The sequence below is a fragment of the Equus quagga genome, chromosome 15 (assembly GCF_021613505.1).
Source record: "Equus quagga isolate Etosha38 chromosome 15, UCLA_HA_Equagga_1.0, whole genome shotgun sequence".
Taxonomy (NCBI): domain Eukaryota; kingdom Metazoa; phylum Chordata; class Mammalia; order Perissodactyla; family Equidae; genus Equus; species Equus quagga.
In genome coordinates, this window is record NC_060281.1 from 19,610,874 (window position 1) to 19,626,297 (window position 15,424).

Genomic DNA, 15,424 nt, shown 5'->3' on the forward strand with positions numbered 1-15,424 from the left:
GCCGGCAGATGTTCCCACGAACCCAGGGCACAGACCACCCAGCACTCAGACTCCTTCGCCAGATCCTGGCATTTTGTAACCCGAAGGAACTTCCTCAGTCCGCAGGGGCCCTGGGAGTCATTCATATCTGCCCCACCACCTTAGATTCCCATACTTGAAGGAGGACGAGCCTTTGTGATCCGAAGGGAAGATCCGCATTGCCCTCCCCCGTCCCTCACCCCACCCCGGTTCAGTAGCTAGTGATCTTTAGGACAATGCTTCTCACAGCGAGAAGCAGCAGCCCAACCCAAAGTGGCATGCCCCCTCTTGGGCACACTCACCAGGCACCCAGCAACCCACTTTAAAGTTCCCCACTATCCTCCACAAACAGGTCCTCCTCCTTCAGTTTCTCAAGTCAATCAAAAACTGTCTTCTCTTGTGAGTATTCTCAGCTAACTACAAAGGGGAAGCAGATTTAACTAAATCTTACTCACATGTGAGTGACTGACCATCTTCCTCAATACTTTCCGGAGTATTTACATTGTAAAAAAGCAACTTACGATAAAAACAAACAAACGAAAAACCACACTGAGTCTCTCATTGGTAGGGTTACAGGTAAGGTGGCAAAGGGGAGGGAGGGATTTCAGAAAGGGTGGGAGCCTTCATGGAAGGCTGAGCTCATCTCCCAGTGCTCCTTACTCCTTAAGTCACATCATGAAGGCAACTGCTTACTCCTAGGGCTAAAGCTGTTTCAGCATGCAGCACGTGGCACCTCTCCTCGGCTCAGAAACCTGACACACCTGTTTCTGCCATAGCCCCTCACAGGAGAGCCAGGGGATGTGAGGCGGCAGTTCTCAAAGTGTGACCCCAGGCCAGCAACATGGGCATTACCTGGGAGCTCATGAGAAATGCAAAATCTTGGGCCCCTCCTCAGACCTAATGAATCAGAAATACAGGGGGTGGGGCCAGAAATCTCTGGGTCAACAAGGCCTCCAGGGAATGCTGATGGACCACAAGACTGAGAAACACCTACACAGAGCCTGGTGAAGCGGGAGCCTCACCCTTCCTCCAGCTAGTTGAAACCTTGAACAACTCAGTTAACTTCTGTGAATGTCAGTTTCCCCAAACATAAAGTAGTATGACGGGATTTGATCAGTGTCCTGTAGAAAAGTGGCTTTATCAGATGCTCCGTAAAAAAATTACTTTTTAGCCAGATTATTCTGTGAAATCCCTTCTTGGAAATCTGTAATACATATTAGCCTACTAAAGACTCCAAATGTCCAGCCACGAACAAAGAAGCCCATTTAACTGTGTTTAACTCTGTGCTTGGGAAACACGTTTGAGCACGGATGCTCTTTCTCAGTCACGTCCATCAACGTCTGGACCGCGAGGGTGTAGGGATCACCAGGGTCTCTTCCAGCTGTGATATCCTGCAGACCCACGTCGTGCTGTTCCAGAGAGGTTGCTCCCTCTGCTCCCGCCCCACGTGTCTGCTGCAGCATAAGTGAAATCAGCTCCAATGAGTAGACGCTCCGCTCCCATTTATCTACGTTCCGATTTATGTGCATTCACTGATTTTGTTAGTGCCTTGTACAATCTTACCCTTCTCTGCCGCCTAGAGAAAAAGCATAAGGTGGAGAGGAGCATTAAACAGCTTTCAGGGCAAGAGGCAAGGCGTGTGGGGACCAGCAGAAGAGGTGAGGAAGATGTCCTGGGAGGAGGCCTGGGGTGGTGGAGAGTGAAGCTCCGCAGAGAACAGCAGGACCGAGAGCAGGGTTAAGTCAACGACAGTCCCCAGGCATCTGCAAGACTGCCAGTGTCAGGCCCCAGTTTCTCGTTTCTTAGCCCCCTCCTCTCAGAGGGCAGAGAAGATGAGTCACGTGCATGGAACAGCCTGATCTCTGAAAGCAGGTGATGCCACTAATAATAATTACTAATAGTCATTAGAATGTTCTGCGATTTACAGAGGATTTCTACATATATTCTTCCTTAATCTTGGCAAGAAAAAAGCTGTGAAATAGAAATTACTTTTATCCCCATTTTGCAGATAAGAAAACAGAGACTAGGTGGGGAAGTTTTTCCCAAAGTCTAATAGCCTGTAACAAGGAATAGCTGGGTTGGGTACTGGGGCTCTTCCACCAGCCCAAGTGACAGTAGTCTCCAAGGGCAGATAGTCTGCTCTTCTAAATCAGTTTCCAGCCAAAAGCCCTTATTGGTTTGTGCAATGTTGAACTAACTTCAAGCCGGCCCACTGCAGCCCTGACATCAGTACGTTTCTAGTAGAGTAATGGTTAAGAACATGGCTCTAGAATCTACTACGTGGGAGTGAACCCTAGCTCCTCACACTAGTTGTGTGATTTGGGGTTTTGTGGGACTAATTGTGTGAAGTTTTCAGCACAGTGCCTGGCATAGTGAGTGCTCCCTGAGTGTTTACTGCACATCTGCCACCGTGTGAAGACAAATCTCAGCTGAGATCTGGCACCAAGACAGATCAGAGTAAGCAGTAGAGGGGTGAAAAGTCACTGACTGTGCCAAGAGCAAGGAGACTGGTCACGCAAAGGACACCGGACTCGAGACTCATGACCGCTTGTGGCAGACACTGTTGGTTGCCTATGTCAGAGCCACTCACCCCGACTTCTCGATAAAGGGAACTCCAACTTTGTTAAGGTATCTACCTCTTCCCCACAGTCATGCTCTTTAGCGGAGTGTTCTGGTTGGCCTCAGCTCTTAAAGGCCACTCCATTCCCCCTGTCAGTGACTGGTGGAAGTCAAGACGTGTAACACAATTCTGACCACCGGGATGTGAGATGAGGTCCTCTAGGGGCCTGGGGAAAATTTTCCTTGATTTTCAAAAGAGGCATAAGGAAGAATGGGCTCTCCTTCCCCTGGACGTGGCCATATCCAGGCACATGGTTCTGGGCCTGCTGCTGCAGACGTCTTGCTATCATCCTTTGGGACACACTTGAGCATAAAGCCAACTCTCTGAGGATGGCAGAGCAGAAGGATGGAAAGAACCTGGGTCTCTAATGATGTCATTGAGCCACCAAATTAACCAATCCTAAGACGCCCTATCTTTGAAACTGTCATGTGAAATAGTAAATGTATTCTCTGCTTAAGGCCATGGGGTCAGGGTACTGTGCTGCTTGCTGCTGAAAGCACCGTAATATACCTGGTGATATATCACTGTAAAGTGCCATTTTACGTGTATATGGAACTATTATTTGTATGGAATGCTCACACTGTCTACTTAAGCAGGAGAATATTAATAAATTATCAAGAAAAGCCAGAGTGGGTTGTAGTACTCAGGTGACAAGGCATAGGTTAGTGACACAGAATAGAACCTAGGTACCAAACTGAGCCTGAGGATCACAGTTTATTGCCCTTTAATGACGCTCAGAAGTCTGCCTCCCTGACGCCCATTTTCTTTGCTTTATGGTCAACAAATGATGGGTGTCCTAAGGAAATAACATGTAATAAAGGCACAAATTCTGCCACTTTTCCAAATCCACGTGTGCTCTCCTTTGACATCCAGATTTCCAAAGCTCACATCTATTGTGGATCAGAGCACAGGCAAACCAACTGCACGAAATAACCTGGAAGTCGCAAGTCCATTACTTCCTTTTTTTTTAAGTGAAATGGAGAGATGCTGGCTGCACCAAGTGTTCCGTTTTCTAAATAGAATGCTTTATTTGGCCAGGCCAGATATGACCTCATGACAGAGATTCAATTGCATCTGAAAGGAAGAGAAATTAAAATACAAGTAGTAAAATTGCATAATTTTACTAAACTGAGCATATGACAGGATTTTTCTTTCTTCTAATAGCTGTTCCTTCTTACTATTCTCTCTGGTTTGGTGGCAAATGTCTTCCAATTTTTTATAATAGTGGGATTGTGTTTGTTTTAAATTTTGGATTGGGAAGGCAGGCAACTGTTCCCGGTAAAGAAACTGGTAAAGTCACAGAGACAATGTTTTGATCAGACTTGTGGCTCTCAGTAATGCTAAAGCCCACGTTCATCCCTGACAGATAGTACGTGCTCAAAAAACATGTTTTAAAGAACCAGAGCACAATATTCTGTTTATTCCAAGCAGCAGACTCTGAGTGTCATCTAAAGGTGGCAGTTTAATATCATATGAACAGGTTTGAGATGTAAATTGTAAGAAATTACTGAAATCAATGTCTTAGTCATCGGAAAACCTGTACTTTTTCAAAACGTATGACAATGATAATTGATATCCATCATGAGCCACTGGGCTTCACAGCCTCAGCACCTTAAAGGGAAGCATTATTATTAAAAGCATGGACTTTGGAGTCTACCCAACTGGGATTCTGTCCCCGACTCCTCCACTCAGTAGTTGCATGGCCACAGGTGAGAAACTCAACCTCTACACCATAGCTTCTTTATTGGCCAAATGGACGATGAGAATAGTGCCTGCTTTGTAACGTGGTTGCAAGGATTGACCCAGGTAATGCATGAAAAGTACTTGTCAAGGTGTCTGGCATATTAGTCCTTGTCAGAATCACCCAAAATATAATACATGGCTGAATGAATGAATGAGTAAGCTATACAGCTGATCGCTTTCAAATCCAATCTATGATATATAGCCTTGTTCTATATGACCAATTCATGGATATACACATGGGAACTTCACTAACTAGATTCTTTGATTAACCAGGGTGTGCTTCTATTATTATGCTTACCTTATTGTGTCACCATTATTTGTTTGCAGATTTCTCTATAGCTTGACAGTAAAGGTCAAGCAGGCACAAGTAATAGTCATTCTTTTTATTTCTAATATACAGCTCAGTGTTTGACACATAATAAGCTCTTAATAAACGTTTGGAAAACAAATGAGTGAGTGAGTGAATAAAAAATTTTGCCTTGGGCCAGACCTGTTTTCTGTAAAATATTAAATGATTGACAGGGAATGCATTGGTAGTTACGAAGACAAATCAGGATGAAGCCACTACAGAGAGACCTCTCTGAAGGCTAAAAACTATAGGCTCCCATTGCTGGCTCTGCTGCCAGATGAAAACCACATCATGTGGCAATTTACATTGTGTTCTTCTAACATCAAGAGATTCAAGACAGCCTGGCTCCTGCCATCTTATGAACAATTCTGCCCCAACACACTGGCTACTGTTCTCTCTATTGAATTGCAACTTCTTTTTCCTTGGGTATCCATAAACAGCTGCAGAGTCAAATTAGTACTGTTTACTGTCAAATTAAGATGGAAAACGATCCTTTCTGTTCTTTGTTTACAGCGCCTGTACTTCTTGTCCCAAACCTCCAGAGTAACTAAATGCGAACGGACGGCTTCTGACGGTGGATGCTGTCCCAGATCAAACAGAAGTCAGATTTTGTTTGTCTTCTAAAATAAACTATCTTTTCAGGTTCATGGGCTCAGAATAACAGCTATCATATTTCGCCAGCTGTTTTTTATTCCTTTGCTAATTTTACAGCTTGGTCTTTTAGAAGGAGAGCGCTGTCTTTGTTCCATTCCTATGGTGCTGGTTCAGTGCCAGGGGAACAGAATATTCACAGGAGTTTAGGAAGCCAAGAGAGAGGGGAGAGTGTGTTTGTGATTTGGATGCATGGATAATAGTGTTCTGAAAACTCATCATGAAATAAATAGTGTTTATCGTCAAAACCTAAATACTGTAGCAATCTCTAAATAATAGAGGTTTTAAAATCCTGGTCTCATTACTTAACATCTTATTTTGCCTCCAGGCTCTTTGCCATTTGCATATTTGATAGGCAGACCTTCTATATATTCCTCTAAGTTCTTTTCTTAAAATGTTGAACAAGATCAGTAGCATGCCACTGAGAAAAGACGGACACCACTCTGATTGATTCCACCATTTTGGGGGCATGTTTTAAAACCAGCCAAATGCATTGTCTTGCTTATACTCTTCTATCTTGTTCCTCAGCCTGTTCTTAAGAATCTTGCAAGTTGCCTCACTGAAATCCAGACGTGCTACTTCTGTTGCATTTTCTAGATGAGTCAAGCAACCCTCACAACAAAGGGAATCATTCTGCACTCACAGAAAGAGTCCAGAGAACCTGTGCTGGCTCCTGGTGATGACAATTTCTTTTATGCTGGCAAACCAATTTCTCAATAGCTTGATCTAGAATCTCACCCAAGAACCCCATCTTGTTGATTGTTCTACAGTTACTAGAACCTATCTTCTTACCCTTTTTGAAAATAGGACCAATAATTTGCAAAATTCATTTACTACCCATTTCACAAAGAGTAATTTCATACATACTATGTAATTTAATCTTCACGATGATTTTATAAGGAAAGCACTCTATCACCACTTTATAAATAAACTGTCACACAGAGAGGTTAAGTTCTGGAGCAAGAGGTGAAACCTGTTTGCCATCCCTCGTCCGGACTCTTCTGCCAGCACACCCTGCCTTCCTTTCCCTGGAATTCAAAGTCTTGGACCTGGCTTCCACGTCATCTCTAATGTGACCCTACGCTTTCATTTCAGATTTCTACTCTTCTTCCATCTGAAGCTCCAGTCAGACTGGGTCACTCCCTGAGCCTACCTGTCTCTACAATCCTGCCACCATGATTATGCCACTCTCCAGTCTTCGTCACATAGCCAGGTTCCAGTTAAAATATCACAGCTTCCACAAACCCGTCTCACATGAACACACATATAGACACACTCAGAGCTGTTACAATGGCTAGACTGTCATTTGACAGTGACTAGAAAGAGCACCCTCCTGGAAGGGCCTTGGGCTTTGAAGTCTTCAAAGCCAATGGGCTCAAGACTCCAGCCAAGGAAAGAACTTAGAGGCCCCCCGGGGCCAGGTGCAGACCATCTAGCAATATGGGCCGAGCAGACACAAGGCTTCGAACACCTTGCGCCACCTTCCTCCTCTCATGGGTGCTACACCTGGGGTGCAATTCCTTCCACCTTACTTAGTGCATCAGGAACAGGAGAAAACACCGAATTCACATGGTTCCTGGCAAAGTGACAGTCCTCTCCTGCCAGAATCAAGTGGGGAACTGCAGCTGGGACCTTTGCTGTTAACACAGTATGCTGGTAGTTTCCTTAATCCGTGAGAAGCTGGAGCTTCTCGTCCAATCTACCATTCATTCCATCATTCCTTCAATAAGAAAATGGGAACCACCTATCATTGAAAAACACTGAAGAGGACAAGACATGGATAAAAAAATGTCCTTAAGCTCAAGCGTTTATAATTTGGTTTGGAAGATAACCTCAAAGATCACAAAACAAAACTGTTGTACACAAGGGTCTGAATCAAGCCTAAAAAACAAAGCACAACACCCTCAAAGTTCAGAAGGAGGGGAGACCTTCCCCCTGGTTTGAGAGACAACTGGAAATTAAGGAATAGGAAGGATTTTAGGAGTAAAGACAAATGTGTGAAGGCGGAAGTTGCAAGATGATTTCAGACGATGGCAAGCAGATGTAGGCTATAGTGCATATTCCACGCAAATAATGGGAACCTGTCAGGGTAAGAATAAAGACATCTATGAGCACTAGGCTAATGAACTTCTACCCTTTGTTTTCTTCTGGATGGGTGATGGAGAGCCATTGAAGGTTTTTGAGCAGAGGAATGACATGATGAACACAATGTTTAGGAAGGTTAATCTGGTCATTCTACGTGAAATGAAAGAAGTGCACATGCCGTGTGCTCTAACTTCATCACAGTTGGAAATCCTTCTGAATATTCTGTGTATCTTCTCACTTCTTATTCATCACAAATTATAAGGAAGCTTGGAATGGAGTCCAAACATCTTTTGTTTCTTGCTGTTTTCTTTATTTCTTTTTAAGAACAATGTATCTGTGCTAGTTCTAGTAATGAAAAAAATGGCTATGGTTGAGTCAGACAAGCTCCTAAAAATTGGAAGGAACTCAGGGCCAGCCCCATGGCCAAGTGGTTAAGTTTTCATGCTCTGCTTCTGCAGCCCAGGGTTTCACTGGTTCAGATCCTGGGTGTGGACATGGCACCGCTCATCAAGCGACGCTGAGGAGGTGGCCCACATAGCCCAACCAGAAGAACCTACAACAATAATTTACAACTACATACTGTGGGGCTTTGGGAAGTAGAAGAAAAAAAAGAGAGAGAAGATTGGCAACAGATGTTAGCTCAGGTGCCAATCTTTAAAAAAAAAGTTCCTAAAAAAAAAAAAAATTGGGAGGAACTTCAAGCTGAGGACCTGAATCTGGTGTAGCACAAAGTTCATCATCGTCATCCTCCTCCTCCTCCTCATCATCATTATCACTGCTAACAACTATTGATCACTCACTCTCCACGAGGTACTTGCTATGGATTCATTTATTCCTTATAATACTAGAGAAAAGTGTCTGACTTTTACCTTGATCAACACAACATTTTGATTCTAGAGTCTCTTTGGTGTATGCAGAGTCCAGGCCCAGAATGGAATTTCCAACCTACATCTTGGGAACCAACTCAGGGCTCATGCTGGGTATAATCTGGAATTTTGGTTTGGTTCGGTCTTTAGAGCTGATCAATACCCAAATCTGGATTTCTTTCTTTCATTCTTCCAATACTTCTTGAGCATCTGCTATGTGCCCAGCACTTTGGTGAACAAGACAGACATATTTCCTGCCATCATGGATGATTTTTGCTTGGAATGCCTGAAGGTAGAAACCTTCACCACCACCCCCACCCCCACTCATGGTAACAAGGAAACCAGGGTCCTTGGCTGAGATGCTAATTATTCTGGGACCTTGGCCAAGCCTCTAAACCTCCCTGAGCCTCAGTTTCCTTGTGGTTAGAAAGACAGAATTCACCTGGAGAATCTCAGCTCTTCATCAGAGAATGTGAAGTCATGCTGCAATCAGATGCCTTCGTCTCATCTCAGCCTTTCTGCTCTCCAGGGCTGAATGGTTTAGGCTTCAGTGGAGCGAGCCTGCCACACTGCCAGCCCCTTCGCACTGAAGTTAATTGGAGTTATTCTTATCCAGGCACAACCACGTCCCACGAGGGGCTGATAGGTCCAGGCTGGCTATTTGCTCAGTGTCACCCTGAATCTAAACTTGTTCTATTTTAACTCGACATTGTTTCTCTGTTTACTTTACCTAATAAGCGAATCATTTACCTCATAAAAAACTCATTTTGGAGATGAAGTGGGATTCAGGAGTGGGTGATGCTGGTCGTTATTCCTGACCTCCTCCATTAGCAGAAGTATACTTGATGAGAGGTGAGGTCATTCCCCCAGACGGAGGCTAGACACAGGGGGATAAACAAAATTGCTATTCTCCTCTCATTGGAAGACATATGACAGAGGAGTCATGCTGTGTTCTTCAGAAAAGAGAACCCAGGAACCCAACTCCAGTCTCATTAAGCAGACACCACAAAGTCTCTTTGAATGTAGGACTCTGTTGACCTGGAGTGTGCTGTTAAATTGGAGACAGGATTAAGTAAGGCAGTTACAAATCACAAAGCATTTGAGCCGTCATTCATTTTCACCGTCCTCTTCTCCAAATGAGTACGCAACTTCCTTTGTTCAATGACATTTGGTATCTGCCAACCCCAAACCATTTTGATTTTTCCTATTCATCTGTGGTTTTAGCCATGCATCAGAGGCCTATCTTTTTCCTTTTTTTCCCCATATAAAAATATTTATGAAAGAACCAAGAAGTTGATGGAAAGACTGGAACTCTGTCACTAGGAAGCAGTGGGAAAAAGTATGAAGAAGGCAAAGAAGTTAACACCTTGGGCCAGCTATTGTTTGTCTCGAGTCTCAGTCTCCTCCTTCAGAAGATGGGAATGAGAGCTACTTCTAGAGAGCTGGGAGACTTCGATACGATGCTTTGTTTAAAACACGTAGCTCTCTTTCCTTCATGTGTTTATTCGTTCATTCCACAACTAACAAGTGCCTACTCTGTTTACACAGGGACCACTTTCAACCCCCTCAAAAATATGAGAGCGCAGACCTAACTACTAATCCTGTTAAAACACACACAAGAATTTGTTGCAGAAACTCAGTGTTTAATAGTCACTTGATCTGAGTAATCCCTTTCTCTTTATCTCCCCCCATGTCCCTGCCCTCAGACCAAACTTCAATGTGGAGAAAAACGTTCTTCTCTCAATGGCCCCAACTCTACTCCCTTCTCCATAAATCTTTTCTTGAATCCAGGAAATCAGACTGGGAAAAAGTGTCTGGAGAAAAGACACACGAGAAAGAATGGATGACTTTTGATTGATTTGGTTCCCAGTAATAGAAGGGTAACTTCATTTTATCCCACAAACATCTAGTCAGGGCCTATTAGATACACTGTGTGGTGTGGTAGCTCAGAAAGAGCTGGGTTCTAGTCCCCGCTCCACCACTAACTGGCTCACCAACACAGCCGCCTCCATTGCCTCTCTGGGCCTCCTCCTCTATTAAGGGAGGCTGGCAAAGACGGTCACTAACGACCCTTCCAGCACTAACATTTTATGACGCCGATGAGCGCAGGAAAAGAAACCAAAAACTAGCTCCTGCAAAAAGGGAACAGCTTTGTCATTTCTGTTCTTTATTTGACCACAGTTACTTAAATTATTTAGAACATATTTCCATGTTGAGGTCTAATTACAGAATTTTCTTTTTTTGCTGTTGTTGTTGCCGTTTTAATCCAACTTGTGTTGTTCGTTTCCTGGGGTGGAAACTTTCGGCGCTGAGTGCATTTTTATGAGCGCCTTTAAAAGAGAGATTTAGATGCAGTCTCTCTGCCTTGGTATGGAGTTCCCTGAAATTTACAGGGAAAAAAAATATCTAGTCACTTTGAATCTAGGTCAAACCAAATTTTAATATCCAAAGAATTTAATCAGAAGTCTGGAGTCTACATTACTGTTTTAAGATACCAGATTTGGCAAGCGTTCTGTTTCGTTACGAAGGACCCTACCCATCTCAAGGCTAATGCAGTACATATTAGCATTCAAGACCTCAGGAAATCTCATTTTGCTTTAAATTTAACTCTATATGTCCTAGCGTTTGTTAGATAAAGGAGTCTCTGCTGATGGAGTCTCGTAGGTCCTCTCGGATTCAGTTCTCCAGTTTAGAGTGATTCAAGAGTTATCAAACAAATGGTTCAACATGTTCCAAAAGTAAATATGATAACGTCTCATCATTTCAGACCTCACCAATTTAGAATTTATGCACCTCAAGGGTACATGGCAAATCTAAACAAATTTGTATTGTAGATGACATTTAAGGAATTTTTAACATTCTTAAGAAGACATTAAGTGCATTAAAAAATCTTTCGCGTTAAAACAAAGATGCCAAATACAAATGACCCTAAGTCGATCTCCAAACGTGACACGGTAGCCCCTCATCTGTGATACCGTTTATAATATAAATTATTTTTTATATATTCTACAATTCTAGCAATTTTCCCTTTGGATGTACTGGTGCCACAACTTAATAGAAATTAATAGTATTGCTGCTGTCTAAGATCCCATGTTGGAAAATGTGACGTGTTGGATCGCAGTGTGATATTTGCTCCATCTGACTCATCCCAGGGTGATGATGAAAGCATTTGTGGTGGCAAGAATATTTGAGGTGAGTTTGGATAGACGCAGAAGGAAAGCATGTCCTCCAAGAATTGACCCAATCATCCGATTATGAGGACCATCAGGCCCAGAGAGGCCAACTGATTTGCCCGAGGTTCCTGAGTTCAGCAGGAAGTGGAGCAACACTTAGAAGCGTGGCTCTCGACTCTTGGGGCAGACTTTTCCACTACCCCATCTTTACTTTATGAAAGGAGCAGCCCTCACTCCAGGGCCACCTTGCTCTTCCATAAATGCTCTTATGCTGGCCCGGTGCCTTAACATCAAGCGGCCACAGAATCACTTGTTTAAGGGACATTGAGAGCCTGCCTACAAAATTGTTCAACTTCCCCCCAAAACCATGTACTTAGCCTGTAGGATTTGTTTTTGTTCCAAGGCTTCTGACTCAGTGGTGGCCCCATATAGACACAATTATTGGGCGGAGATGGGGGAACGTGGGAGTTTACATTTATATATATGTTCTGCCTCATTATTTAGCCTGACCCTTCTGCCCGGATCCACTTCTTGCTCACTGGTAAACCAAGGGTAAGCGGGTGTTTTAAGGAAAATGTCCTGGGAGATCACCAAAGCAACCCGAATTTTCTTCCAGTTGAGCTGAGGCCACAGGCCACAGTAACCTGATTCCTGAAATGTTCACCACTGATCTTGGCAGCTGTTTTTTTTTTCTGGTTTGCGATTTTCAATAAGATCCCAAACAACCAAAGGAAAAAAAAAAGAACAAGCCGAGAGAGAAAAATCCCTAACCTTCCAAAACCAGCCATTTATCACAGTCATTCACACAATGACCTCAAGGGAGGTCACTGCTACTTAAGACCTGGCGACAGTGCTGTGGTGAGCACCAAACGGCGTTTTTGGCCTAACAAACCAATTAGCCAATGACCATATCCACTTCCTTGCTCCTTCCTGAATTTCTTAAACATGTGTTTCTTGGAATCCACCTCTTTTGCCACATAGACCCAAGTGACAAATCATCATCCCCAGAGAGCCAATGCTCTACAGCAAACCACCAGCATATGTTGCAATTGCCAGAGGGCAGGAGGGAGCGATAAGCCAGACTACCAAATTAGGTAAAAAAAAAAAAAAAAAAGAAAAAAAGAAAAAACAACTGTTTGTCCTGGCTAAGTAATATATTCCAAAGTGCAGAGATGGCACTTATTTGTAAAATGCTCTAAGATCTGTTACAGTTAAGAGGAAGGTTGGGAGAGGGAGGGTGTCATCAGGGCAGGCTGGCCGGCTCCCAGGGAAGCAGGAGCTTGATGAAGTTTCCGCAGTCCCCACCATGGTCCTCAGCCTGGCGGGTCCAGCAGTTAGATTTTACCTACTCGCGTGCAGAGATGAAAGATCAGTTTCTTACAGACAGGTGTTTGACAGCCAAACACATAGGGGGCTGATGTATAAACCAGAGGCTAATCTATTAAGGAACAGTGAGGCTGACCCTCTCCTGGAGCTGACGTGCTCTCTCCTCTCCCATCCCTGTCTGGAATGCTGTTTCCCCAGACACCTAGGAAACCATCTTAAGAACCTGAAGGTGGCAAGCCAGAGAGCATGGACTCAACAAAAGCGGCAAGATGCCCTTGGAGGGCCTTTCAACGCAGCCAAAGTGTCCCTCTTCCCTTAGTGGGCCTGGTTGACCCCCGCACATTTCTGCCTTTCTACAATTCCAAGCTGCCTGCTTCCCTTGTGTTCTCACTCTTTCCTGAAGCTCCTGGAACCTATAAGTGGCTGAGCCAGTACTGGAAGCCCCTCACGTCTCTCTCCAAAGCCCATGTACTCGGTACTTCACGGATGTCCTTGGTATCTTCTGATACTCTGGATTTCCTCCCTTCCTGGGGTCATTTATTTTTCAACTGAGAGAGTGAAGGTACGGCTCTTGCTAACCATGGCAGAAACAAGAGGGGGAAGCGAGGAGGAAGGAACGTCCCCGCACACTGGGAAATAACAAGACTCTGACCAACCGCAACGGTTGAGAGGACAGAGAATCCTGAGAACCAGCTTTTTTATCAGTTAAAATAACAACAACAACAAAAATGACAACAACAACAAAAGTCCGCCTTTGAGATGCTAGTCTTCCTAAAACGCTGTTGTTGGTTTCCTACCTTAGTCACTAAAGCCTAATAAACTGAACTGAGCCTTTTTTAGATTATTGAATGTACAATGACTGTAGAACGTTATAGAGATAGCGGCAGTCAGTATAAAAGGTTGTACCGAAATGTGAGGGGTTTTCCCTGTCCCTATTCCCCAACGTGAACCTGTTTTCTTGTGATTTCTCCTTAAAGCTGAGCTGAAGTAAGAGAAAGTCTAGTTCTGTGAAGACTATAAGTAGTTCAGCTCTGTTTAATTAGAATTTCCCAAGCACAGTGATTTATAGAGCGGTGATAATTTATAGCTCTGGGGACGGTGGAGATCGTATCATCCACCTGCCTCATTTTATGAATGAGGAAATAAGGCTGAGAGAGAAGTGGCTTGCCTAAGGATGCGCCATCAATTCATAGCAGATGAAGCTAATGCAACTAGATTTTAAGGAAAAAAAATACAAAGTTATGTTACAAATAACCAATTTTACTGCAAATTAGGTGACAAATGTGAATTTTTATTTAGAATGAGAAATCACAAGATATTAAGAAAGTTGAAAGAAAGCCATCCAATATCACAAACATCACAAAATCCAAACAAATAACTATAATATTTTTATTGATTAACCCTCTGAGACACCTCTATACTAGTGGCGTTTTTCCTATACTTTTTCTGCATATTCTTTTTGATGCATCATTCTTTAGGTAACGATTTTTAAGTACTATCTTCTATCTTTTGGGGAGAAGGCAATTCAAGCTTTCTTCTAGCATGGGCGATCGAAATTTGTTTTCTGGTATTCTCGGGGAATGGTTTTGATTAGGCATTGATGAGATGACTAAATCTTCCACCTACAGTTTTAGACACCTGATGATGGGGCGAACTTTCCACACTGAGCACAGCTTCTGGCTCCACACATTCATATCTTGCTTCTCCTCCACTATTCTCACAATGCCAGTGCCAGGTGCCTCAGGACACACAGTCAAAATGAGAGATGACTTTGACCCTGTACCTTTATGCCGTGATGTGGGGTGAGTCCACCCAGGGGGTCTGAAGAATATTCCTGCCATTTCTACACCAAGAGAGTTTGCAATGGCCTAACCACACGGCGAAAGGATGACAAACCACGCTGATAGACCCCAAGAAACCTGAACTTACATATCCACAACTCAATTGCCCTTTATCCAGATCCTCCAAATGCCCTCGGCCACTCCAATGTCACCTGACAGGAAGGGAGGTGTTGGCGGGAAGGTGGGGGAAAAAAGACCTCGGTCTTAACCGACTGCATTAAAACAGCTTACTTTTGGAAATTTTACGATGACGTATGAGCCCGAGGGCCCCTCCCGTGCAAATGGAGGAGAGAGGTCCTGCAACTTAAGCCTCATCAGCTTCTTAGTAAATCCAGGCGTTAAATCTAGAAATGCCAGACCTGTTGATAAAGCTCAATACACCCCCACTCCCACAGCAGGCAGACTCACCTAATGTCTGGACTGAGGAGCTGATCTTCTTAGGTCTGTAGCTAGGGGATGGTCGGGGGTGGGGGGCAGTGTCCCAGATAATCCTTAAAAGGAACCCATATGTGGCTGGGTTTGTCTGATGAGTGGGGAGCAGGGGGTGGAACTAAGACCAGCAGACATCTCTCTTCATGGGTTGATGAGCATCGTGAGGAAGGAGAGTAAGGAGCAGCCTGGGGTGTAGTGTGGGAAGCAAGGGGGGAGAAGGGGGACGGCACAGAGTCACACGCACACACACGCCCCCCCACAAGCACACCAGCTGGTTCCAAAGGAAGGTCTGAGCACTCACTGTGGAGACAGGGGCTGCA